Source organism: Rattus norvegicus, chromosome 16 (genome assembly GCF_021556685.1).
Source record: "Rattus norvegicus strain SHRSP/BbbUtx chromosome 16, alternate assembly SHRSP_T2T, whole genome shotgun sequence".
Classification (NCBI taxonomy): Eukaryota; Metazoa; Chordata; class Mammalia; order Rodentia; family Muridae; genus Rattus; species Rattus norvegicus.
Window position 1 is genome coordinate 16287546 of NC_141549.1, and position 23856 is coordinate 16311401.

At 39.0% G+C, this 23856-nt stretch overlaps 1 pseudogene; it reads right to left on the reverse strand.

Annotated features, from left to right (window-relative positions):
* Window positions 1–17582: 17582 nt before the first annotated feature.
* Window positions 17583–20610, reverse strand: Cap1-ps1 (cyclase associated actin cytoskeleton regulatory protein 1, pseudogene 1; annotated as a pseudogene).
* Window positions 20611–23856: the final 3246 nt, after the last annotated feature.

The window sequence follows — 23856 nt, forward strand, 5'->3', positions numbered from 1 at the left end:
CAATAGCACTGAGGGCTTGAGACAAATCTAAAGCCCTAGTGATTCCATCATAAGCTCCAGAGGAAAGACAATGAATTTCCAGGTTTGATATTTCTTTATTCTGGGCTTCAGACTTACCCTGGTGCCTGGGATTTCCATGTGTTTCTGGGAATCTGAACTTAGGTCCTCATACTTGCACAGATTTACTGACTGATCCATCTCCACATATCCAATATAAAAAAATATCTAAGTCAGGCAACATAAAATTAAGTAAAACACCACTAGCTTTTATAAAAATAGGCTTATAGGAAATATAAAAAATATGTAAAGCTAAAGGGTAAGTAAAACTCCCCATTCATACATGAACACTGAGTGGGATTTTCCCTTCAAAATTCAAAGGTGGATGATACATATGGTAGTCTCTAAAGTCATTCATCTTTTTCATTGAAACTAAAGTGTAGGTATCATAACGGATAAAATTATGTTGGTAAGAGGCATATCAACAAAGATGTTTTAAAGATCATTTTGTCTCATCAAAAAAAAAAAAAGCACCATGAATTCATTCACACTCCAGCTTACAAGAACTAAAGGGATGTCAATAGCATCCATGACTGCAACCCAAGCTCTTTGTTGTCAGCATGGAACCTCCCACTGTATACTGCTTCCTAACTCCAGTCCTGTCTAGCCATCTGTCACACGACCAACATTTTTACTACAGCTCCTTTTCTTTCTCTGACCATGTGGTTCTTAGGTCTTTTTATTCCTCTTGCATACATCCGAGTTTGAATGCCATCTCTCTAGAAAGGCCTTAATTGGACGCTTTCTCAGAAACTAAACCCCTCATTAAGTTCATTCTCTAAGCATTTTCTTTACCTCATTTGATGCACTGAGAATGCCTCATGTAAGAAGGCTAGCTCTAGTGTGGCACAGACTACATCTAGCATTGAGCACTGTGCCTGACACAGAAAAACTATGTATGCATATTTGTTGAAAACAGAGCCCAGTAACCTCAGACAAGTATAATAAAAAAAAGAGACTGAAATGATATGAAAGAGCTGTCATAGGCATAGATGCAGAGACAAAAATTATAAATTATGAAAGCTCAGGTCATGTGATGAAATGTTTGAAAACCTAAATGACATTAAAAAATTTTTGTACCAATATAAATTATTGTGATTTTTCTCAAGATTTATTTTATGCACTCCTCAAATAAAATGTGTGCAGGAAGCTCTCCTGCCCTTGTTTTATAGATTAAATAACATTGCCCAAAGCCAGGTTTTGTTATCACAATGAAATACTGGAAACTACTTAAATGCCCAATAAAAGTGTTTAGGAAATTAAACGATGGCCTGCCCATAAAAGAAAATAAACCAAAACCATGAAAAATTATGATACACAGCAGAATTTTCTTGGAGACATGTCAAATGTCTTCCACAGAAAGATAGTATCTTGCCAAATGATATATAAAATAGTATTCTAGTCTTTCTAAGCCATAAACACGGTTTCAATTAAACAAAAAAAATGGGTAAAAACATGAAGCAGATATCAAATTATATTAACTTTAAAAAGAAAGAACAAAATTTACTAATTTCTGTACAAAACTCCTTTTGCCTAATATTTTTTAATGTTTTGTTAAAATCAAAATTTTTAATTGAAAATCAATGTATACACAATGTTTTCTGTGTATTTCCAAACCTTTACTTCTCATATTCCAGTCAAAAAATAAATTTATAAGCCAAAGGAAAGGAGAACATTTGTTGACCACATTCCCTTTGGAATCAATTGCTCCAACAAAAAACAAAACCACTTTTGAACACTTTTGAAAGACTCGTCTCTCTCAGAGTTGAGAGCTGATAAACTGAGGGGCTTTGTGGGAAAGGAAGGACAGATGTGATTCCTTTGACTACCAATCCTTAAGGTTCTACGTCCCTGAAGACTTTTCTGTCTCCTCTTTATCCAAAACAAAATGAAGATACCACATTTTTAAATGTTTCAGGAAAGGTATTAATTGCTTCATTACTGTAAAATAGTACACAATAAATTCATAGCCTCTTACCAGAGACATGCAGAACCAGAGACCTGTGAAAATACAAGTAAACTTACATTTACACAGACTTTCCAGTTTTGTAATCTCCATTATTTGCTATAAAGGGAACAGCCATTTCAAATCTAGAAAGCACCATCACATATATTATATTTCAAGAAGACAAATAAAATCAGAAAATTCCCTTTGAAACTAATTCTGTTCTTTTCATTGACCATACCAAGAAGTCCCTGGAAATGGACCAGAAAAACATATTTTCACAAAACTATAAAATCTACAAAGTGCTTTTGCAAGTATTGTGTTATCTCATAATAGACCATTAATCAAACATTGAAGTCACTTTATTATTTTATTCCTGAAACAGACAACCATCATGCCTTCTTCCAGGCAGGGTTGAAACTGAAATCCAAATTTTCAGGTCTGAAAAGACTGAAATGGTCTTTTCTCTAGACTGGATGATTATATCACTAAGTTAACTACAGAGCATTTTCCAAGTACTTTAGATGCAGCGAAATTAGTTGCAATGAAAATTAGCAGAACACATAAATATTGTCTTTTCTCTGAAAGATATAGGCACAAGTAATTTAATTTACTTATGTAGACCTATGTGGTCGGTGATAGAGGCTGCAAACAGTTGAAGAGTGTCACAGTCATGTTCACGGCTTGGCACTTCAAACAAAAGAAGAGAAAGGGGATCCAACTTTGAATAATTTAGATAAGTCTCCAAATTAAAGAAGAGAGGATTTATGGGAAAAACAGTCTTGTATCTGGGTAGCACAGTTGATAACTGTTAGTTACTCTAATAATAAATTTCTAGCATAGGAAATATTCAAACCGAGATGCCCTTGGAACAACACACGGTCATGATTCATTAGATAAAGCTACCTCGGTGAAGTCATGTCCAGTTGTTTATTGCTCTCTATCTGAAATCCTGCATTAAAGAAACTTTAGTTAGAGAGTTGCCCAGCCAGACTTGGGTGAAATGGATATAACACCCACCAGCAGGGAATGAGGAAAAGGCAACCTCTAGTGGCTATGCCTCAGACTAATAGCCACAATTTCTTCATCTCATCTCCTTTTAAAGTTGAATTCCCATCCCATAGTGATGGAGAGTGAAGACGGGAAACAAAGTGAACAAATATTGAGCTATTGGGGTGCAACGAAAAAGAGTTTGTATCTGAGATCTCCCTTCAAGCTCACTCCTAAGTCGGGGGCCTAGAATAAGAGTGCCACTCTAAATAAGGAAGTTGTTCTATGTAAGCATCAGTAATGAAATCAGGATCTCTGTGGCTTCAGATGTTCAAGTTTGAAGGCCTATGCCACATACTGTGGTATATCTGAGTTTATTAGTTTCAAACAATGCCACAGATCTTTGAAGAAATACATCTGGGTCAAAATGATTGGACTTCATGAATGTGTAGAAGACAGCTGTATAAAAAGCAGAGAGCAAAGAGAATACTGGGAACAGAATGTACATTTTTATGCATATATTCAATAACCTACTTCCTGCAACTACATCGTAGGCAGTTCTCCAGGTTGTCCCCCAAAAGCACCATCAGCAGAGAACCAGTACTCACTACATGAGTCGGTGGGGAAACAGTATCCAAAGCATTATATCTTTTTTTAATTGAATGATTATTTTTTCTATATGCACGAATGTTTTACCTACATGTATTGAGTGTACTACATGCATATCTAGTGCCCTCTGAAGTAGAAAGAGGGTATTGGATTGCATGGACCTGGAGGAAAAGATGATTAGGGTCCCCCTGCAAGAGCAACATGTGCTATTAACCGCGGAGTCTCCTTTCCAGCCCCTCAATCCATAACATCGTAACGTCTTTTATAAACAAAAAGGACTGACACTCATCTCTGAAATGTATTACTATGGACTGTGAACATTTTCTCTCTTTAGCTTTCTGTCATTCTCTCATTCTCTCTCACTCTCTCTCACATAATACATATACACAGACACACAAACATAGGCATATACACACATGTACACAGCATGCACATGAACATGCACACACACATATACATATGCCTGCACACACACACACACACACACACACACACACACACACACACACACACACACGCGCGCGACTTTTTAGAAGGATTTACAGTCTGATCAAGTTAATCCAACAATTGCTGGCTATGAACAGAAACTCCAAGAATCCAGATGTTGCTGAGTCCTGGAGGGTGGATGTCTCAGCTGATCTCAGTATATGCTGGAATAGGAAGTAGGCTCTAATGCCAGGGAAGGAATGTGCTTGCCAGTGAGATGAGAACAAGCAGGCAAAGAGCAAAAGCACTGTTCTTCTATGTCCTTCTGTAGGAGTCAAGTTTAATGTCTGGCCCAGAGTAAAAGTGTGCCCTCCTGACTCAAGGTCTGGATTAAGGGCCCATTTTTTTTCCTAACTCAAATATCTAGACTACAGGAGTGTCTTCCTGTCTCAAAGATCTGGATTCGAAATAGATATCCCTACTTCTAATTAACAAAATTCCCTTTCAGGTGTGCCTTTCAATTTTGCACTTCAGTTAATTCTTAGATGCAGTCAAGTTGACAACAAGAATAGCCATCACATAAGGGACCTGCTGCAGAAGTCCATTTTCTCTATGTGGCCATCATCACCATCAGAAAAGTCAAAATCAAGGCTAACTTTCAAGACTCACTACTTTAGTCCTCTAGATGTTTTCTTTATTTAGTTTGCCTTGGGTTTCTTTTCAGCTATGCTTCTTCTCTTTATCTTTGCTGCAGGCATTGTTTATTAACGTCTTACCTATTTATTTTGTGTGCCTGTGTGTTAAGGTGCATATATGCCAGAGCACACATGTTTAGGTCACAGGCTAACTTAAGGGAGTCTGTCCTCTCCCTCTACTGTGTTGGTCACGGGGTAGGACACATATATATATATGTATGTATCTAGGAATTTTTATAGCCTCTGCATGAGCCACAACATGAACAAAAAGTAAGAAGTTGCCATTGTAGTGTCCCACTTAGCAAAGGTCAAACAAGCAGAATTGCTTTTATCATTCTAGATCTCAATCATTGTCCTAAAGAATTGGTGCTTTTCACTTAAGACTTTCAAACAACCTGTGCATTCGTCAACCCTTAAATTCCTAGGGGAATAAAACGGTGGACAGAAGTTAAGTAGCTTGTATCAATCCATAGCTCAGCAGAGTGAATCGCAGATTCCAAGTTAGACTTTTGGAAACTAAAAATCCTATGTTCTTCTATCTACTCCTCAATTTTAGAACTAGCCTTTCAAAGAAGAGAAAGACATATACAAACTTTTTTGAGTTTTTCAAGCTTGCTGCACGTGCTACCTTTTTTCACTTCCAAACTCTGGTAATATGAGAGAATTAACAAAACACATCAGTGCTGAGCTTAAATCACTCATCTCAGTTATTTAAGCTCTTTTTCTTCTTTGTGAAACAGCAGTTTCTTTTTCATCTTATATTTATAATACATTTCAAATAAAACATTCCATTTCTACTTGCTTTCAGGTTTATGCATTAGAATTGTAAATCATAATGGTAAAAGGAATTGATGAAGGGGAAGGAAAATGTGGCCGACTAACTAACCCAACAGAAATTGAACCATGCGACTGAAAAACACAATTTCTTCTGGAGGAACCAGAAAGTTGGAAATTTCTCTTAGGTCACATTATCCATTCAAATATTCCACCAGGAGCTGCTGTATTCAAATGACCCGTCTTATTGGGAAGATTCAAGCTGGATACCAGTCGTGCGTTTTTAAGGACTAGAAGCACAAGAAGAAATATAGATCCCTCTAAAAACAACGCTAAGGGCTACAATAACTTTTATTTCAGGTTTGTTCACTTGGCCGTGAAGCAAGGGTTCTCGACTTCTGTGTCATGACCCCTTAGGGATAAACCAACCCTTTCACAGGGATCACATATCAGATATCCTGAGTATCAAATGTTTACATTATAATTCATAACAGTCATAAGTCACAGTTGTAAAGTAGCAGTGAAAGATTATGCTTGGCAGTCATCATAACTTGAGAAATTGTATTAAAGAGTTGCAACATTAGAAAGCTTGAAAACTATTGCTCTAACAAATAGTTCTTACAGTTTTGACTGGCATTTAACTGGGTGGTTTGTCTGCTCGTTGGTTTCTTTGTTTGTCTGTTTGTTTACCAATTTACATCTCACATAGTTAAAATTGAGAAGTAAATGGATATTATTTTGGATAAAAGATAAACAACTTAGGAGGGGCAAGTGTCATCAAGAAAAGTATATATAAAAGCCATTAAGGTGAGGTCAGGTGCCTGTAAAATGTGTAGTTCATGAACAACAACAAAACAGACATCCATGGTAATAGTGGAAACCAAATATAAAGTTGAGAGAATAGGAATTGAGCCACGGAATCAGAACAAGGTAAATGCTGAAAAAATTCAACTGCAGAAGTGAAGAGCATGACCTCAATATCCAGCTCTAGCACTATGGCTGTGGGGTTAGGAAGAGAAAGATGATGAGAGGACACATCTAGAGAGTGGCAGACAGTTGCTTAGCTTATGGTGCCTCCACTCCAACTAGCTCACTGTCAAGCTTCAGAATATGTGTTGTATCCTGAAACTGTCTTCAAAAACTCATACTTAAACTCATCTCTTGCGGAGGTAACATCGCAATATTCCCATTTGTGTCTTTCCATTTACCTTTAAGAAAACTGAAAGGACCATAAAACTAAGAGAGTGAGCAACCTACAATTCTCATGCAAGCAGAAACATTGAGACACATGTATGTCGAGTTTTACCTTCAGATGAGGAGGTATGTAAACATGCTTACCTCATATTTAAGTAGGGATGACAGAATCCATTTTAAAATACATATATTTAGGGCCTTGCACAAAGAGATGGCTCTGTTAAATATAAAATCTTAAGGTGCTGAGGGAGGTGGTGGGAAATCAGTGTTTTCCTGGTACTAAGGATGATAGTGATATCGCTTGATAAATTATCTTAAATTATATTTAAGTAATATAAGAAATGCTTTCATACTCATGTAATTTAGTTAGAGATAATGAGTCAGCAGTGATATTCAGCTGAAGCTACTTTATGGAGAAAAGAAGTAAAAACAACTAGACCACTGTCCCATTGTCAAATATACATTTCTTTGAAGACTTTCTCTTGAATAAACTTGCCAAAGATTACCTCAGAGTAGTAAATGGTAAGCTTGTAAAGCTTTTGTAAGGCAATTAAGAAACTGAGATTTCTCCCCACCCCCACCCCCACCCACCACCCCACCACCCTCCCACCACCCCACTCCCCCACCCCCAGAGCTGAGGACCAAACCCAGTCCCTTGCCTTTGCTAGGCAAGCGCTCTACCACTGAGCTAAATCCCCAACCCCGAGATGTCTATAATTAGGAAAAAATTAGGACAGTGAAACTTTCTTTCTTTCTGAGATAGATATATAATTGATTGATATGCAATAGCATGATGGACTATAGATCTTCGGGATTGCCTTTTGCTGTGAAAGAGATCTTTCCCATTTCTGCAGAATTTTCAGGAAAAGTCATTTACAGATCATCTTTCTCCATAAATTTATTGTGGATTCTAATAAGTAAACCAAGGGTACATGTTTTCTCCTGGAAAAATAAATAAGTAAGCCCCATAAAGATAGTCCATTTTTTAGGACACACAGTTATTTTCATACCTTAGTTTCTAATGGGCAATGGTTTTAATAGGTGCCAGAATTTTTTTTATTAACTTGAGTATTTCTTATATACATTTCGAGTGTTATTCCCTTTCCCGGTTTCCGGGCAAACATCCCCCTCCCCCCTCCCCTTCTTTATGGGTGTTCCCCTCCCCATCCTCCCCCCCCCTTGCTGCCCTCCCCCCAACAATCTAGTTCACTGGGGGTTCAGTCTTAGCAGGACCCAGGGCTTCCCCTTCCACTGGTGCTCTTACTAGGATATTCATTGCTACCTATGGGGTCAGAGTCCAGGGTCAGTCCATGTATAGTCTTTAGGTAGTGGCTTAGTCCCTGGAAGCTCTGGCTGCTTGGCATTGTTGTACATATGGGGTCTCAAGCCCCTTCAAGCTCTTCCAGTTCTTTCTCTGAATCCTTCAACAGGGGTACTATTCTCAATTCAGTGGTTTGCTGCTGGCATATGCCTCTGTGTTTGTTGTATTCTGGCTGTGTCTCTCAGGAGCGATCTACATCCGGCACCTGTCGGCCTGCACTTCTTTGCTTCATCCATCTTGTCTAATTAGACGGCTGTCTATGCATGGGCCACATGTGGGGCAGGCTTTGAATGGGTGTTCCTTCTGTGTCTGTTTTAATATTTGCCTCTCTATTCCCTGACAAGGGTATTCTTGTTCGCCTTTTAAAGAAGGAGTGAAGCATTCACATTTTGATCATCTGTCTTGAGTATCAAGTGTTCTACGCATCAAGGGTAATTCAAGCATTTGGGCTAATAGTCACTTATCAATGAGTGCATACCATGTGTGTTTTTCTGTGATTGGGTTACCTCACTCAGGATGATATTTTCCAGTTCCAAACATTTGCCTACGAATTTCATAAAGTCATTGTTTTTGATAACTGAGTAATATTCCATTGTGTAGATGTACCACAGTTTCTGTATCCATTCCTCTGTTGAAGGGCATCTGGGTTCTTTCCAGCTTCTGGCTATTATAAATAAGGCTGCTATGAACATAGTGGAGCATGTGTCTTTTTTATATGTTGGGGCATCTTGTGGGTACATGCCCAAGAGAGGTATACCTGGATCCTCAGGCAGTTCAATGTCCAATTTTCTGAGGAACCTCCAGACTGATTTCCAGAATGGTTGTACCAATCTGCAATCCCACCAACAATGGAGGAGTGTTGCTCTTTCTCAGCATCCTCATCAGCATCTGCTGTCACCTGAGTTTTTGATCTTAGCCATTCTCACTGGTGTGAGGTGAAATCTCAGGGTTGTTTTGATTTGCATTTCCCTTATGACTAAAGATGTTGAACATTTCTTTAGGTGTTTCTAAGCCATTCGGCATTCCTCAGCTTTGAATTCTTTGTTTAGCTCTGAACCCCATTTTTAATAGGGTTATTTGTCTCCCTGCGGTCTAACTTCTTGAGTTCTTTGTATATTTTGGATATAAGGCCTCTATTTGTTGTAGGATTGGTAAAGATCTTTTCCCAATCTGTTGGTTGCCGTTTTGTCCTAACCACAGTGTCCTTTGCCTTACAGAAGCTTTGCAGTTTTATGAGATCCCATTTGTCGATTCTTGATCTTAGAGCATAAGCCATTGGTGTTTTGTTCAGGAAATTTTTTCCAGTGCCCATGTGTTCCAGATGCTTCCCTAGTTTTTCTTCTATTAGTTTGAGTATATCCGGTTTGATGTGGAGGTCCTTGATCCACTTGGACATAAGCTTTGTACAGGGTGATAAGCATGGATCGATCTGCATTCTTCTACATGTTGACCTCCAGTTGAACCAGCACCATTTCCTGAAAATGCTATCTTTTTTTCCATTTGATGGTTTTGGCTCCTTTGTCAAAAATCAAGTTCTCATAGGTGTGTGGGTTCATTTCTGGGTCTTCAATTCTGTTCCATTGGTCTATCTGTCTATCTGTGTACCAATACCATGCAGTTTTTATCACTATTGCTCTGTAATACTGCTTGAGTTCAGGGATAGTTATTCCCCCTGAAGTCCTTTTATTGTTGAGGATAGTTTTAGCTATCCTGGGTTTTTTGTTATTCCAGATGAATTTGCAAATTGTTCTGTCTAACCCTTTGAAGAATTGGATTGGTATTTTGATGGGGATTGCATTAAATCTGTACATTGCTTTTGGTAAAATGGCCATTTTTACTATATTAATCCTGCGAATCCATGAGCATGGGAGATCTTTCCATCTTCTGAGGTCTTCTTCAATTTCTTTCTTCAGAGTCTTGAAGTTCTTATTGTACAGATCTTTTACTTGCTTGGTTAAAGTCACACCGAGGTACTTTATATTATTTGGGTCTATTATGAAAGGTGTTGTTTCCCTAATTTCTTTCTCGGCTTCTTTCTCTCTTGTGTAGAGGAAGGCTACTGATTTATTTGAGTTAATTTTATACCCAGCCACTTTGCTGAAGTTGTTTATCCGCTTTAGTAGTTCTCTGGTGGAACTTTTGGGATCACTTAAATATACTATCATATCATCTGCAAATAGTGATATTTTGACTTCTTCTTTTCCGATCTGTATCCCCTTGACCTCCTTTTGTTGTCTGATTGCCCTGGCTAGAACTTCAAGAACTATATTGAATAAGTAGGGAGAGAGTTGGCAGCCTTGTCTAGTCCCTGATTTTAGTGGGATTGCTTCAAGTTTCTCTCCATTTAGTTTAATGTTAGCAACTGGTTTGCTGTATATGGCTTTTACTATGTTTAGGTATGGGCCTTGAATTCCTATTCTTTCCAGGACTTTTATCATGAAGGGGTGTTGAATTTTGTCACATGCTTTCTCAGCATCTAATGAAATGATCATGTGGTTTTGTTCTTTCAGTTTGTTTATATAATGGATCACGTTGATGGTTTTCCGTATATTAAACCATCCCTGCATGCCTGGGACGAAGCCTACTTGATCATGGTGGATGATTGTTTTGATGTGCTCTTGGATTCAGTTTGCCAGAATTTTATTGATTATTTTTGCGTCGATATTCATAAGGGAAATTGGTCTGAAGTTCTCTTTATTTGTTGGGTCTTTGTGTGGTTTCGGTATAAGAGTAATTGTGGCTTCATAGAAGGAATTCGGTAGTGCTCCATCTGTTTTAATTTTGTGGAATAGTTTGGATAATATTGGTACGAGGTCTTCTATGAAGGTCTGATAGAATTCTGTACTAAACCCGTCTGGACCTGGGCTCTTTTTGGTTGGGAGACCTTTAATGACTGCTTCTATTTCCTTAGGAGTTATGGGGTTGTTTAACTGGTTTATCTGTTCCTGATTTAACTTCGGTACCTGGTATCTGTCTAGGAAATTGTCCATTTCCTGAAGATTTTCAAGTTTTGTTGAATATAGGCTTTTATAGTAAGATCTGATGATTTTTTTACTTTCCTCTGAATCTGTAGTTATGTCTCCCTTTTCATTTCTGATTTTGTTAATTTGGACACACTCTCTGGGTCCTCTTGTTAGTCTGGCTAAGGGTTTATCTATCTTGTTGATTTTCTCAAAGAACCAACTTTTGGTTCTGTTGATTCTTTCTATGGTCCTTTTTGTTTCTACTTGGTTGATTTCAGCTCTGAGTTTGATTATTTCCTGCCTTCTACTCCTCCTGGGTGTATTTGCTTTTTTTTGTTCTAGAGATTTTAGGTGTGCTATCAAGCTGCTGACATATGTTCTTTCCTGTTTCTTTCTGCAGGCACTCAGCGCTATGAGTTTTCCTCTTAGCACAGCTTTCATTGTGTCCCATAAGTTTGGGTATGTTGTACCTTCATTTTCATTAAATTCTAAAAAGTCTTTAATTTCTTTCTTTATATCTTCCTTGACCAGGTTATCATTGAGTAGAGCATTGTTCAATTTCCACGTATATGTGGGCATTCTTCCCTTAGTGTTATTGAAGACCAGTTTTAGGCCGTGGTGGTCCGATAGCACACATGGGATTATTTCTATCTTTCTGTACCTGTTGAGGCCCATTTTTTGACCAATTATATTGTCAATTTTGGAGAAAGTACCATGAGGAGCTGAGAAGAAGATATATCCTTTTGCTTTAGGATAGAATGTTCTATAAATATGTTAAGTCCATTTGGCTCATGACTTCTCTTAGTCTGTCTATGTCTCTGTTTAATTTCTGTTTCCATGATCTGTCCATTGATGAGAGTGGGGTGTTGAAGTCTCCTACTATTATTGTCTGAGGTGCAATGTGTGTTCTGAGCTTTAGTAAGGTTTCTTTTACGTATGTAGGTGCCCTTGTATTTGGGGCATAGATATTTAGGATTGAGAGTTCATCTTGGTGAATTTTTCCTTTGATAAATATGAATTGTCCTTCCTTATCTTTTTTTTGATGACTTTTAGTTGAAAATTGATTTTATTTGATATTAGAATGGCTACTCCAGCTTGCTTCTTCTGACCATTTGCTTGGAAAGTTGTTTTCCAGCCTTTCACTCTGAGGTAGTGTCTGTCTTTGTCTCTGAGGTGTGTTTCCTGTAGGCAGCAGAATGTAGGGTCCTCGTTGCATATCCAGTTTGTTAATCTATGTCTTTTATTGGGGAGTTGAGGCCATTGATGTTGAGGATATTAAGGAATAGTGATTATTGCTTCCTGTTATATTCATATTTGGATGTGAGGTTATGTTTGTGTGCTTTTCTTCTCTTTGTTTTGTTGCCAAGAGTATTAGTTTCTTGCTTCTTCTAGGGTATTGCTTGCTTCCTTATATTTGGCTTTACCATTTATTATCCTTTGTAGTGCTGGATTTGTAGAAAGATATTGTGTAAATTTGGTTTTGTCATGGAATATCTTGGTTTCTCCATCTATGTTAATTGAGAGTTTTGCAGGATACAGTAACCTGGGCTGGCATTTGTGTTCTCTTAGGGTCTGTATGACATCTGTCCAGGATCTTCTGGCTTTCATAGTTTCTGGCGAAAATTCTGGTGTAATTCTGATAGGTCTGCCTTTATATGTTAGTTGATCTTTTTCCCTGACTGCTTTTAATATTCTTTCTTTATTTTGTGCATTTGGTGTTTTGACTATTATGTGACGGGAGGTGTTTCTTTTCTGGTCCAATCTATTTGGAGTTCTGTAGGCTTCTTGTATGCCTATGGGTATCTCTGTTTTTAGGTTAGGGAAGTTTTCTTCTATGATTTTGTTGAAGATATTTACTGGTCCTTTGAGCTGGGAGTCTTCACTCTCTTCTATACCTATTATCCTTAGGTTTGATCTTCTCATTGAGCCTTGGATTTCCTGTATGTTTTGGACCAGTAGCTTTTTCCACTTTACATTATCTTTGACAGTTGAGTCAATGATTTCTATGGAATCTTCTGCTCCTGAGATTCTCTCTTCCATCTCTTGTATTCTGTTTGTGAAGCTCGTATCTACAGCTCCTTGTCTCTTCTTTTGGTTTTCTATATCCAGGGTTGTTTCCATGTGTTCTTTCTTGATTGCTTCTATTTCCATTTTTAATTCCTTCAACTGTTTGATTGTGTTTTCCTGGAATTCTTTCAGGGATTTTTGTGACTCCTCTCTATGGGCTTCTACTTGTTTATTTATGATTTCCTGGAATTCTTTCAGGGATTTTTTGCGATTCCTCTCTGTAGGCTTCTACTTGTTCTCTAAGGGAGTTCTTCACGTCTTTCTTGAAGTCCTCCAGCCTCATGATCAAATATGATTTTGAAACTAGGTTTTGCTTTTCTGGTGTGTTTGGATATTCCATGTTTGCTTTGGTGGGACAATTGGGCTCCGATGATGCCATGTAGTCTTGGTTTCTGTTGCTTGGGTTCCTGCGCTTGCCTCTTGCCATCAGATTATCTCTAGTGTTACTTTGTTCTGCTATTTCTGACAGTGGCTAGACTGTCCTATAAGCCTGTGTGTCAGGAGTGCTGTAGACCTGTTTTCCTGTTTTCTTTCAGCCAGTTATGTGGACAGAGTGTTCTGCTTTCAGGCGTGTAGTTTTTCCTATCTACAGGTCTTCAGCGGTTCCTGTGGGCCTGTGTCTGGTGTTCACCAGGCAGGTCACTTGCAGCAGAAAAGTTGGTCTTACCTGTGGTCCCAAGGCTCGAGTTTGCTCGTGGGGTGCTGCCTACGAGCTCTCCGTGGCAGCAGCAACCAGGAAGATCTGCACTGCCCTTTCCGGGAGCCTCCATGCGCCAGGGTTCCAGATGGCGTTTGGTGTTTTCCTCTGGCGTCAGAGATGTGTACAGAGTGCAGTATTTTCTGGTTTCCCAGGCATGTCTGCCTCTCTGTAGGTTTAGCTCTCCCTCCCACGGGATTTGGGTGCTGAGAACTCCAGAATTTTCTATAATATCTGTAGCATCCTGAGATGAATCTATCTCAGTCATTGGATTCATGCTCACATCACTACAGGAAACATTAACAAAGTTTAACACAAAGAATTTTGCTAAATTGAATTGAAGAGCAAGAATAATTTTTGTCTAAATGTTGCCCCTATTTGGCAAACTGAAGATCTTACATGTGACATCAAGACATGTGATGGCCCATTCCCACCCCTTACCATCTCCAAGAGTTCTGTTTTCTCATCTGTCCTGGTAGGGTTTTGAGCCTTTGAAAGTGGAATCTGATAATTAAGGCAGCAATCTTTTTCTTTACATCCATGACCTCTCTAGAAACATCAGGACTAAGATGATATCTCTCCTGTTTCTTATGCTCCAATTGCAATCTCAGTAGCTGACTCCTTCTGTGGACATGACAGTTCCAAGGCTTTGTGACTAGAGCCAGTCTTCTAAACTTCAGACAGAGTCAAATAGTTCCTGAGAACCTTGAGCTGCTAATACTGTGTACCACACTGAATTACAACAGCACTGACAATCATGGCTGTGCTCAAGGTTTTGCTCAGATATCAGGGCAGCTCAGTGTTCATGGCTTAGCCTTAGGCCCTGTCTATAGCAGTGAATTAGTTAAACTACTTTGGCTCTCAAAGGGTAGTGTGTGTGCATCTGCAGATTTGCAAATGAAACACACACACACACACACACACACACACACACACACACATACACACACCGGCTAATTTTGTTATTTCTTAACTAGCTCAAAGGCTGGACTCTTCTAAACCTCCCCTGCTGCCCACACATTCTTCCCTCCAGCATTCCTGACTTAACACCTCTTAAATCTATATTTCATCTTGTTGCCCTGGCTCTTTCTGGGCAACTCCATTATCACTGCTGCCCAAGATGCTTCTGGGCGTGCCTTCTGGGACCACATTCTTCTTACACCTACATTTCAGCCATTACTCCCTCCTGTTCCTACCCCTTCTTCTGAGGGAAATCCTCCCTTTCTCCTTCCTGTGTTTCTTCTCCCAGGAACCTAGGTCTGCCTCTCTCTCTCTCTCTCTCTCTCTCTCTCTCTCTCTCTCTCTCTCTCCCAGCCATTTGACTTCTATCAGTCAATCGAAAACCAATTGGGGATAGGGGCATTCAGCATTTGTACATGCAGATTGCCGATTTGGGGCCAAATCAAGATAAAGCACTAGAACCAATTTCCAACACTTATCTACTTATCTGGCCCTTCTCTTCCAAGAAAAATAATGCTAACATGTGGCAGTCCAGTCTTTAGCACCTATGTATGAAAACACCGTTACTATAATGTCTGGGCATCCAATAGTTAGTACTAAATTTATGAGTTTGTCTTCCCCAGGTCCTGGCATGTACCACTACAGTTTCAGCTACTAACTTACAACTTTCACAAAGGAATAAATACTCACACAAAGAAACAAACCCAGCAATTGTGTTTCCCTCTTCAGGTGTTCATCCTAATTTAATTTAGATTCAGATTTACAAGGTACACGACTAGTTCATACACCTCCTCCCTCTCCCTCCCTCCCCATCTCCTTCTCCCTCTTTCTCTCCTTGTCCTTCTCTTCCTTTCTCCCTTTTTCTCTCCCTCCCTCACCTCTCTCAGACACATCATGACACATTAGCAATGATAGAGGATGATGAAGGGTGAGAAACAAATATGGGTATCTCAACACCCCCAGCACACCACACCTTCTCCAAGGTTTTCTCTACTGAATCTCAGTTCACAACAATTGTTTAAATCACAATGAGATGTTTACTTCTACTGTTCATTAAAAACTGATTCAATAAAATTAGTTAAAATGAGAAAGTAATGAGTTAAAATAAAACGATCCAACAGTGTCTACAAATGACAATCTATAAGAGAAAATTTAATCAAATTTCTTAGAGTCTAGGAACAAGTCAAGAATACAGCGAATGTGGGACATAAAACCGGAAGTCAGAGCCAACATAATAATGGGGGGGCCGTGAATAAAGGCAAGAAAGGTTAGATGAAAAACTGTAAAAATCGAATTCTGCATACAAAAATGAGATTTGGACATTGATCAGGTAACCTAATTAAAGCAAATGTTTTTGTATTAACTGAGAACAGCAAGTTGCAGGCTATGACAGAAACTCAAGGAAGACAGTGCAGTGTGAAACCCCCAGAACTTGCCTCTTCAGTTTTCGTGACAAATGCAGTTTGGTTTTATGTCTGTTGGACTCTGCAGACTCTTGAAGACTTGAAATTGTTTCTTTATTTTTATTTGGTTGATTGTTTTCATTTGATTGTTTCTACAGTGGTAAATGCATTTGAACATCAAATACATCACCTTTAGGTGGGATCAATAACATCTGTCTGTTTCCAGACCACTTTATTTCTCTCTACTTGAAAATAATTTCTGCTACTGGTAAATTTTCAGTTTTACAAGATGTAAGACTACATTTTGTCCTTTAAGCAATTACAAAAGCATTCAATGTGTAAAAATAGAAGCATTTCAAAATTAAAGAAAGAAAACAGCGTTCTGTGATCAAACCATAGGACATTAAATATTCTAAAAACATTTTCTCATTTTTTTCCACTTGGTATTAACTTTATTCTATTTTTAATAACTTTAAAGTACATAAAGGTTTATTTCCAGAGGCCTCAGGTAATGGGCAGAAGTCACAGGACAATCTTTCTTCCTCTCTTCCCACCAAAAATAAAAAGTTGCATATTTTTGTCAGTGTGTCCTAAAAGGAGAACTGGGATTTGCAGTAGTAATGCTGTACAGTATTCTGGTGTTAAATCAAGACCTCAACAGTCTTCAGTAGAGGTCTTTTTCAGGTTCCTGCAAGGAGCCCTAAGCTGCTAGTGTGACAAGCAGGAGGATGAGTGGGGGTGATGACAGTTATCAGGCAGGGAAAATACGTACTAGATTCTTTAGAATAATTTGTTGCTTTTATTTTTCCCGGTTTTATTTCATTTTTTTTCAGTTGTTCCCCGTGGGAATCAGAGCAGTCACCCCAAGGGAGGATGGAGACATTTCCCCCCATCAGAAAAGGTTTTTGGCACTGTACGGCTATGTTAAGTTTGATACTGACCCAGGTTGGAACGCAGAATGAAAACTGCCTTTAAGAAATAAGTCAGCTTGGAATGCTGGGTGGCAATTCTTAGCTTTTGGTCCCATGCAACCCTGACCTTGCTTGTCAACTAAAAAAACGAAGTTGGTTAGAATCTAACGAAATCACAGGCTCCTGCTATCCCCTGGCCCATGCTCACTGTTAGAAGATGAGTATGCATTCTGATGTTTGTTTCCAGGATGTTTTGAACCCCAAGAACTCTTGGTTGGTAAAATGGCTCTCAAAACTAAAAGCTCCGGCGCTTCTGTCTGGACCACAGCTGTATCAGCTCAAACTGCTCTGCAGCTGCCCTGTGAACAGAAGCTGCACCTTCCGGTGAAGGTCCGCTGACCTGCTGTCCTGCCCACCTCCGACTGAGATTCCGTGAAGGCAAGAGCTGGGCTTCTCAGAGTAGAGAAGCAGTCTGAGAGCAAAAAGGTAGGGGAAATCAAGAAAAGAACTGTTTCCATGAAGAAGCATCCCCTGGTGTGAAGGGAGAGGACACAGGACACACGCATTCACTTAGGCAGCGATTTCTGTCACTGTGGTGACCAACTTCTGACCATTGCATAAGGTCTTGGAATGCTTGGGGACTGGGAATGCATTAAAATCACCGCCTTCAGTAAGATTGAAGTTATTCATCTCAGAAGATTTGGCAGTGATGCTGTCACAGTCCAGGGAGTTCTTGCTCAGCAAGGTTAAGTGTGGTAGCCCTGGCACTTTCCCCATCACCTAAACTTTGACATCCCTATTATTATCGCCACAATGCCCACCACCACGTCATCAAACACCAGGCCAAACTTCTTACAGATATCTAGTGTAATGGAGTTAGTTTTGCCCTTGATTTGCAATGTCCCATTGACACTCTTTTGCATAGGAGCCCCCTGCTTCAGCTCAGTGTCATCAATCACTAGGTTAGAAACAGCTCCTGGTTTCCATTCTCCATTTTTTTGGCTTCCAGTTCCAAAAGAGCAGGCTCCTTCTTTGTGGATGGTTTGAGGGAAGGTATAGTTTGGGGTTTAGGTGCAGGGAACAGTTTCGGGCTACTCTGAACTGCACCGCTCTGAGCTTTCAGGGCAGGGTTCTTGTGACTTTTCATGTCGTCAGATACGTTTCAGGGTGTGTGTGATTTCTCTCCTTAATCTGTGCAAACAGTGCTGAGTGTGAAGCTGAGTTCTCAGAGCCAGAACTGATAGGGATTAGGGGAGGAAGTGAGCCCGGTGTGGGAGGAGGTGGGCCCGATCCCACAAAAGGTCCATAGGGCCATCCACTCAGTTCTTTTGCCACAGGTGCCATCTTGCTCCAGGCCAGGCCAGTGGCATGGAACTTCTTAATGTGAGCCTGTTGTTCTATCCATAAGCTCAAGAAAGTCTCTGACCCAGCCCACATGCTTCTATTCCATGTCTCTGTACTTCTTTGTGGACTTGGTTTTTGTAAAACATGACCACATCATTTATCTATTTCACAAAGAGGCCAGGTTTCTCAGTCAGAGCGACTCATCCCAGGGCCTGGATGCTTTCACGGATAGCTGACACAGAATCGAAAATCTTGCTGCCTTGGTCCTTCTCCAGGAAGGAGAACGTCTTGGATCTGCTCTGAGACAGGAGCCAACAGGTCAGAAAGTTGATTACTAGCTGACTGCTTGCACCATGAAGCTGTAACCAGGAGAGCTCGCTCCAACTTCAGGCCTGTGCGGACCATCTCCGCGTGTTTCTGTGTGTCTCCCCAAATCTCCTTACTCATCGTCAAGTACTCCTCCATGGGAATGGCAAGCAGAGAGTCAAATGCTTGCACATATGGAATTACTCCTTTTGAAGGACTGTCTCCTCATCCACAGTGCATGTCAGAGGTGTGTGACACTGCCTGCAGGCAGCCCACCGCCCTCTTCAATCTGTCTACAAGATTTTGCACGACATAATGTTCCACCTGCTTAACAGTTCTCCCTCACCTCAGGACTCTTCTGTTTTGTTTTTAACATTCAAAATATTAACATTGAACGTGAAAATCATGGAGTGAAGCACACTTGGGTCTGACCAAAGTCATTTATACTTTTAATAAAATTCTTTTCTATACTCTTTATATGAAGTATAATATGAAATGTGATCCTATTTCCTCATCATTTCCCAATTCTATCCCTAAACTCCTTCTTACACATCAACCTGCCCATATCATAACCTCTTCTTGTAATAACGCACTAAGTCTAATTACTGCTGTCCATATAAGCATGGGGCTAGCCACTACAGCATGGGAACCTACTAATCAGTCACACATCCATAAAAGAAAAAATAAGGAGAGGGGAGCACTTGAGGAGTACGTTGAAAAAGAGATTGACCAAAGGAGCAGAGATGGCTACATCTTTTTAGGAGCAAAATGCACCTTTAGTTACCTAAAAGTACCTTTCTATTAGATGCCATTTTTTCATCAACCCAAAAAACTTAAATTCAATCCTGAAGACCCACCTGATGGAATGAAAGAACTCAATCCCATAAATTGTCCTCTAATCTCCACACACATAATATGGTATGCATGAATAAATATGTTAAAACTGAACATCTTATTTTCTATAATAATAGTGATCATTAAATAATGATATTATCTGTGAAAAATGGCAGACGTTGAAAAGAGGAGAGAACATGGAATAAGATATTGGGGAAAGGAAGGGAAAGAAGACAGCCACCATGTTACGTGACTATGCATGAACACGAGTGAAGCAGAGCTTCAGTTCAAAGCAATTTAGCAGGCTCTCTGAGTATACACCCAAAAGAATCAAAATCAGGGGCATAAACAGAACTTGACCAGGGACGCGGCAGGACTAATTATGTCAAATGATAGAAGCAGTTGAAATGTCTATGAATATATATTCACACTCGCATATTAATCAGCCTTTAGCACAGTGGAAATTCTGGCAGGTTTCGGTATTATAAAGCATGAAAACATTATGCCAAGTGAAGTAAGTCAGCAGTCATAGTACAAAAACACGAACGAGTCTATTCACAGGAGGCACTTAGACAAATCAAACGGATGGAAATAAAAAGTGGGATGGTGGTTGTCAGCAGGTCAGAGCGGTTGGGAAGGAACTACTTCTTGGATTTATAATTACAAGTTTCCTGGGAGGGGACAGAGGATCCTAAAGATAGATGGTGGTGATGGTTACACAATATTCAAATACTGAACAACACTGGACGGGAACAAGTAAAAGGTGATCAAGGATGCAACTCATGTTGTAGTTATCATTACAGGTTCTATAGAATGTAAACAAATTCATTGTAGTAATTATTTATTCTGTAGCAGCATTCACCTGAAAATTAAAGTGAAACATAATTTTCAATAGTACTAGAAATCACAAAGGCTCTAAAATCATTCCGTAAAGAATTTTGAAGACTCCTGTGAAGGAAACTTTTATATTCTATGAGAAGACAGAAACTAATACTTTGTTAAATCTATCAGTTTAGATGGAAACCATGATGCTATTTATAGGAAAGGCCCTGGGTGAAACCTTGGCTACATGTGTGGCTACCCTATCCTGGGCATCAACCTACCTTGAATTCATTGTGGCTCTCTTCCTGACGCTTTCAGCAACATGAGTACATTATGTATGGCAGATAGTTCATTCTAGTGTTTAAAACTAATTATAGTCAGGGGTTAAATCAATTCCTGAAAGAGATATTATACATTGCCGTTACATCATTCACTGCGAACTTTGTCTATGGCTGAAGAAGACTGGGTACAATGTCCTAAGAACCATTAAACAGAATAAACTTTATTAGATGCATTTTCAAGTAGCCCAAGGCCATACAGATTCTATATGAACTGAAAAAGCACATAAAGCATATTTGTTTATCACATAGGTTTATGGAGAAATGAGAACTTCCTGCTGGGGCAGACGGCTGAGCCACTTCCTATCAGGTTGCAGCAATCTTACATCTTATGGGTGACTCTTCAGCTGGGACAAACCTCTGCTCATTCTAACTCCCCATTGGGTTTTCTCTAATCTTTCAAGAGTCTGAATTATTGAAATTATATTTATTTCTGACTTTTCTCCCTTTAAGAGAACTGACCACATAGCAGTGTTTCTGTTCCGGGTATAAGAACAGATGGTATAAACTTGGCTTGGTGCTCGGTATTCATGAGTCCGACCTTTCAAAGAACATACTCATTTTAATAGTGATTTTTCTCTAACCTTTCGCTATACATCAACAAAAAAATTGAGATAAAATTGAATACTCAGTAAATAATTCACTACTAAAGGTCTTTATTTCTCAGAATCTACCAATTTAAAACATAAAATGATAAGAAATGTGATTTATAACTTAATTTCCCCAGACCCTGTTCCAAAGAATTATAATACCCACATGCTCTAAAGAATTATAACACAGGCTTAACTGCAAAGGAATTTTGGAAATAAAGCTATTTTGAGGATTTATTCGTATTAATGTGTGTAACAGAGAAAGCATATCGCGTGTGTACACTTGTCCAAAATGGCCAAAAGAGGGTGCCAAATCAGAAGCTGCAGTTACATACAGTTGTGTGCCACCGATATCTCTCACCCTACTCTCTTGCCATGAGAGTCTTTCAGAGGGTCGGGCCCTCTGAAAGATCAATAAGTGTTTGATAATCATTGAGACATCCCATCTCCCCAGCATCATCCAAATATTACAATTTTTAAAAGTAGTTCCTCTCATTTATTTTGTAGAAAATATTATATTATATATTATACAGGAAGAACATTATATTATATAGAGAGAACATATATTATATATAGAGAGAACATTATATTATACTCACTCCCTTCCTGACTCCTCCAAGATCCAGCCCAATGTCGTGTCTTCTTATTTGTAAATGTAAATCATCACATGCAATTATTGCTACCCCCAATATTCTTGAATGTATGGAGGGAGGTCAATCTGCCAAGGCCCAGACCCTTAAAGCTGATGCTCTTTCTCCAAGAAGCTATCAATTGTTCCCTAGCTATAGAGAGGAGTCTTGCACACCTCCCCTCTAAATGCTGAGATTTTTCTCTAGCTTAGATTTGTGTGGGTCTCATGCATTTATGTTTGTATTATTCTTTTTGTTGTATTATTAAATGAGTCGTCATTTAATATCTGTTACTATCATCACACAATTGATGTTCCAAACAAAACATGTCTGTGATTACCTCCTAGATATGATATTTCATCCAAAAAATTAAGTATATGATGCCCCAAATTCTTCCTCATGTGTTTGCTTTAATAACCTTCAGTGGACACCTCACTAGTTCTCAGTTTATTTTCAACAGTCCCATAACCAAAGGAAAACTTATGTAAGTGAATACAACAACAATACTATACAAAAATAAATGTTATACATGAACGGATACACACAAGCTTGGTTTTCCTTTTGGTAGTTGCAAAACAAGTAGAAGAAATTACCGCCCAGCTGCTATTTATAACATTCCCCAACCACCTCCCCCAAGTTTATATGGTTCTATGCAATTTTGTATTTGTCAATAAAAGAGGGAAAGAATCTACAGGACTTTGAATTTAGGAGGCATCACTACGTTTCTACACATAGTGAAACTCCCAGAAGCTCCAACAATAGAGACTTCTGCAAATGACTCTATGGCCAGTGCTATGACAATGTCATCTCCAGAAGGACTTGTACTGTTTGGAAACAGCAAACACCTTCTGATTCCTATCCAGGAATTAAATCGTTCCAAATGACCTCCAAGTGCAGTGATAAATACATAGAAACATGTTACTGGCTAATGTTACTGGTACGTTCTATGTATTTGTTGAGTCTGAAAAGACCAAATCACAGTGTTTGTCATGTAGCTATTTTAAAGAAGATTCCATCACATGTGTTTCCTCCAGAAGTCCTCTTATCTCTTCCTAACCAATAGGCTGTCACAAGTTATCAAAACACATCAATATCATTTACACTAGATGTTACTCTGTCAAATCCAAAGGGAAGTTCTCTTATTGTTGCAGATTAAATATACCTCACCTCTTACCACTCCTCTCAAAACCCCCTCCCTCCACTGGCTTCCTCACCATCCATTGTCCTGCTGTTAGTTTTTGGTTGATTGTCCATTGTCCTCTGTTAGTTTTTGGTTGATTGTTTCCCTTACTTACAGAATAATGTACCTAGCTCCACTCATTTGGTTCACTCCTGTGGTTGATCTACTAGAATTTTCAAATTTTTAGGTTTCATCCTTTTTCTTTATCTCTGCATTTTCTTTATAATTGTGTTGTCATTGAAATTCCAATTTTATGTCTTGTGATCAAACTCTAATCTTGCACATTGGGTAGTTTCTTCAGTATTTCCATTAGTACTTTTAAAAATTGCTGACAATGTTATACATGTGTATAATGTATTTTGATCATATCACCCCATACTACCCTTTCTTACATCACTTCTTATTACCCTCTCTTATGCCTTCTCGCTCCCACTGAACTCCTTCTTCCCAAAAAGTTCCCTGCCTACCTTCATGTCTTCTTTATATGACCCACCGATATTTAATGGGAACATAGATCACTAACCAATGCCTGCGTAACTGAAGAAAATGATCCTCACTCCTTCAGCAACAATTAACTGTTGATAGCTCCAGAGGAAGAGTGGAGCCTCCCAATGCCCTGCCCCATTCATGGTCATCTCATTTTTATTGTTAGTTCTTTGACATTTTATATATGTGTATAAAAAATTACTCTCTCTCAGGTTCTCCTATCTTTTTCTACCAATATCATGTCATTGATTCTCTTTGATTCCCACCCTTTTTTATTCTCTTTCCCAGATTTATGATGTTTTATTTTGTTATATG